The sequence below is a fragment of the Alosa sapidissima genome, chromosome 24 (genome assembly GCF_018492685.1).
Source record: "Alosa sapidissima isolate fAloSap1 chromosome 24, fAloSap1.pri, whole genome shotgun sequence".
NCBI lineage: Eukaryota > Metazoa > Chordata > Actinopteri > Clupeiformes > Clupeidae > Alosa > Alosa sapidissima.
In genome coordinates, this window is record NC_055980.1 from 10454831 (window position 1) to 10459830 (window position 5000).

Here is a 5000-nt window from a genome sequence, read left to right on the forward strand (position 1 = left end):
ATAACAGGAGAGCCGGCCAGCTCCCTGGGGCAGAGGAGTGTCTGGCGGGGCAGTGGAGTGGCCACTGAAGCCTCTCAGCTGGAGATTGACTCTACTGCCGCCGCAGCCACCACCATCACCTGGGGCCCTAAAAGAGGAAATCACCTGAACAAGCTAAAGATCAACACAGTAATTGGCCTCTAAAGCGAAGACCTGGCTGTGTGAGACAATATAACTCTGAAAAAGACCCCAGACCGCCCTGCTCCCCACTACCCCATCCCTCTCTCTCTCTCTCTTTGCCTCTCTCTCTCTCTCTTTCCCTCTCTCTCTCTCTCTTTCCCTCTCTCTCTCTCAGTCTCAGTCTTTTTTATGGTTCTCTTTATTTATTTTCCCATTTCCTCGGTCACCCTATAAACACAGTGAACCAGGGAGAAACCTGAAACACCATTCAAGTCAAATAAAAAGTCAATCCTTTTTTTTTGGGAGCTTCCTCCTCCTCCTCCTCCTCCACCTCTTCCTGCTGCCTCTGCTGTCCTGACTCTATGCAGTTGTTACTCTCGGTTCACTTTCAGCACCGGACAGCTCCCAGCCCCCAAGTGGCTCCCTCGAGCTCCTGCTCTGCCAGTGACTCCCCACTGTGTTTCAGCACCGCCGTCGCTAGACAGCTCCCGGCAGGCCTGCCATCTGCTCCCGGAGAACTTCCCTCCTCTGCCTGCAGTGCAGGCTAGACGTACTCGTCGTGACACACGCTGCCAGTTAGCTCAGTGCTCTGCGAGCACGTACACAAGGAGGCAGAAGAGGGAGAGAGAGAGAGAGAGAGAAAAGAGAGAGAGAGGATCGTTCACTGCAGAGGAGGTAGAGGAGAAAGGCAGCTTCTGACTATGGGCCTCTGGTCTTTAAATCTCTACCTCTACCTCTCTATCTGTCAGATATCTCCACCTCTCTATATGTCAGATATCTCCACCTCTCTGTCTGTATCAGATCTGACGAGTCTTAGACAGAAAGAGAGATGCCTGTCTGCTGTCTCTCTTCCACGCTCAATTCATTTCGATTCCAGTTGCTGTATTAGCATGACTGACTGTCTGCATACCGTGTTGCCAAAACCAATTCTCAGTAACAATAAAAACATGATGCCTAACAGCATGAGAAGTCTCTTCTGGTCTCTCTGTCATCATCTCTCACCATCTTAGATCTTACTGGCCCCTCAACCAAGGAGTGGTGGTCAAAACAACAGATTATCTACTGTGGACCTCTTCAATCAGACATAGTTATCTCTCTCTCTTTCTATCTATCTCTCTCTCTCTCTCTCTCTCTCTCTCTCTCTCTCTCTCTCTCTCTCTCTCTCCCTTTCACTCTCTGTCTATCCATCTCACTTAATTTCCTCATTCTCATGTTTTTGTTTATCCACCTTGTTCCAATCATTCACACCACTCATCATAAATGATCCAGCTCTCTAAAAAGAGGGAGGGGGGAAGGTGAGTGTTGGGGGGGGGGGGGGGGGGGGGCTCACTGCTGAGCTTTTACCTTGTTTTTTTTTTCCGTTTAGTGTGTGTGTGTGTGTGTGTGTGTGTGTGTGTGTGTGTGTGTGTGTGTGTGTGTGTGTGTGTGTGTGTGTGTGTGTGTATGTGTGTGTGTGTGTGTGTGTGTTCAAGCGGCCGCTGCTGCCAAACCCACAAGAGTTCATTATGCCGCCGCATTGTTGAGCGCCGGCCAGCTTCACTTCAGCAGCAGCAGCACATCAAACCAACAGTAGGAAAATAATGGCCAAAAACAGATAGCAGAGGGAGTGCAAGTGAGAAACAGAGAGAGAGAGAGAGAGGAGAGAGAAGGAGAGGGAGATAATCAGAGAGATGGAGAGAGATTGGAGAGTGTGGGAGAAAAGGAGAGAGAGAGAAACATTGTGATACATAAAGAAATAGAAAGAGAATTTTTAGAGAAAGAAACAGGAAGATAGAGTTTGAGAGCGCGAGACAGACCAAGACAGAGATTTTAAGTTAGGGAGATAGATAGAGAGAGAGAGATGGAAAGAGAAAGAGAGAGAGAGAGATGGGAGGAGAAGAGTCACAACGGGGGAGGCAGAACAGAAGAATGGAATCTCCTAAATGAACAGTGGGAAGGAAAGAGGCAAGAAGACAGGCAGAATAAGTCATTCAGAGCCAGGGTGTGAGGAAGAGAGAAGAGGATAGAAGAGAAGAGAAGAGAAGAGAAGAGAAGAGAAGAGAAGAGGAGAGGATAGCCGGGGACTAAAAAGCAAACAGAGATAAATACATGTAGACAGCAGAAAGGGAGCACACACAAGAAAAAAGGCATGGCAACCAACAAGACTATAGAGACTGAGATGGCAACCGAGAGACAAAAGAGAGAGAGAGAGAGAGAGATGGAGAGAGAGAGATGACTACTAAATTGTGGGATAGGGGGTAAAGTGTATGACCTAATTAAAACCATGTATTTAAATAACATATGTGCTGTTAAAATTGGAAAAAAAATAACCCAATACTTCACCCAAGGGAGAGGTGTCCGTCAGGGCTGTAATTTAAGTCCGACGTTATTTAATATATATATATAAACGAACTTGCTATCCAGTTAGAGCAATGTCCCGGTCCTGGCCTCTCCCTCCTAGATAGAGAGGTGAAGTCTCTATTTTTTGCTGATGACTTGGTTCTACTGTCTGCTACTGAAAAAGGTCTACAACTACAGTTAGACATAGTAGAAAAGTACTGTAAGACCTGGGCCCTAGAGATAAACCTAGACAAAACAAATGTAATGATTTTCCAAAAACGCCCCAAATGCCAAGAAAACAAACACCAATTTAAAATAAACAATTCTATCATCCCCCACACCATGAGTTATACCTACCTAGGTATAACAATGACAGCATCAGGGAGTTTTAATATGGCAGTGAATGCACTAAAGGAAAAAGCTCGAAGAGCCCTAAATGCAATTAAAAGAAAATGTTATAATCTCCAAATTCCAATTAAAATCTGGCTTAAAATATTTGATAGTGTCATCCAGCCCATTGCGCTGTATGGTAGTGAAGTATGGGGTCCACTCAGTCATCATAGCTATACTCACTGGGACAAACACACAATAGAATCCCTACATGCTGAGTTCTGCAGACACATTCTACAAGTACAGAGAAAAACACCAACAAATGCATGTAGAGCTGAATTAGGTAGATACCCACTAATCATTAACATCAACAAAAGAGCACTCAATTTTCTGAATCACCTTAAATCCAGCCCACAAGACACCCTTCATTCTAAAGCCCTCCAAACCCAAGAGCTGAACCCAGAAAAAAGTCCCCTACACCAGTTGTTGCAGAGACACACACACACACACACACACACTGCATCATACACTACATTTTACTTTATTTTACCTATTTATTTTATTCCTATGAAAATCTACTGACATGTATGTGTTCAGATTTATTGTATAACTGCCTTACCACACACCCACTCTGATCAGTCTCACAACAACACTGTTTTCCAAAAACCAATCAGAGTAAACCAAATTATGAAACAATGTAAAGTAGCCTATTTGGAATATTGGAAAGAAGAAACTAAAAATCAAAGTAGATTACAATGCTATCTGTCCCTAAACCGAGAATATAAAATAGCAGAATATCTTAATACTGTCAGAGATAGAAAACAGAGACTGACCCTAACCAAATACAGGCTAAGTGACCACAAATTGGAAATCGAAAAAGGAAGACTCAGAAAATCATGGAAGAACACAGAATATGTGGTTACTGCATGACAGGTGAGGTCGAGACAGAGATGCACTTCCTCCTACAATGTACATCCTTCAATCAAACAAGAAACCTTTTCTTCAACAAATTTAACTCAGAAATTCCTAATTTTAATGAACTTAATGACATATCAAAATTAAAGATATTATTAGGAGAAGGAGATAAAGCATATCTTGCTGCTCAATATGTATCAACATGCCACAATCTGAGGGACAATGAGTGACCTATATCACCAAATAAATACACACACAGACACACACACACACACATGCAGACAGGTGCGCACACACGCGCACACACGCGCGCGCACACACACACACACACACACACACACACACACACACACACACACACACACACACACACACTGCATCATACACTACATTTTACTTTATTTTACCTATTTATTTTATTCCTATGAAAATCTACTGACATGTATGTGTTCAGATTTATTGTATAACTGCTTTGGCAATATAAGTGAGCTTGTCATGCCAATAAAGCATTCTTGAATTGAATTGAATTGAATTGAATTGAGATGCAGCTAAAATTTGTCTTGTTTACTTGTGCCTGAGAGTATGTGGGGGGTGGTGAAGAGAGGCACAGCAGAGCTGCATTAGCTTTGTTTACTTCATGAAACCTCATTCTATTTACATTTACATTTAACATGACGCTTCTATCCAAAGCGACTTATTCCAATTCTATTACAAGGGCCACTGTCCCCAGAGCAACTTGAGGTTAAGTGCCTTGCTCAAGGGCACAACGGTGGAAGCCAGGAATTGAAACCCACAACTTTTCAGGCTACTATATTCTAGCCCAGCTCCTTAACCACTACGCCACCACCGCCCCGTGTAATGTAATAATGTACTATTATCATATGTTTATACATTTACATTTTCTCTTTCTTAATTATTATTATCACCACTATTTATATCATTTCTTATATAAATGCTTTTGCCAATAGTGGGTCTTCAGTCAGGCCGGTGAAGCTTATTGAATTAAACTGTTGGGGAAGGAGGACATGGAGAAGGGTGAAGAGGAAGGGCTCCTTCAGGCACACGTGGACCTGGAGCTGGGGACGATGAGAGGAGGGTGGGGATGGGTTGGGGTTTTAGTGGAGGGATTAGGGGGGTTTAGGAGGGTGGGGGTGGTTGGTTGGTGGTGCAGAGAGAAGTGGCTAGTCTGGAGGATCCACTTTACTCTCTGCTCAGAACCGGGAGCTCGCAGGGCCGCAGGACCAGCAGTAAATGGAGAGTGACATTTTAAACAGTAT

The 5000-nt window shown here is 43.8% G+C and overlaps 1 protein-coding gene across 2 annotated transcripts in view; it reads right to left on the reverse strand.

The window, feature by feature from the left end:
* nrg3b (neuregulin 3b) overlaps nucleotides 1-5000 on the reverse strand; it is a 166831-nt gene that overhangs the window by 142454 nt on the left and 19377 nt on the right. The gene's annotated exons all lie outside the window — the stretch shown is intronic.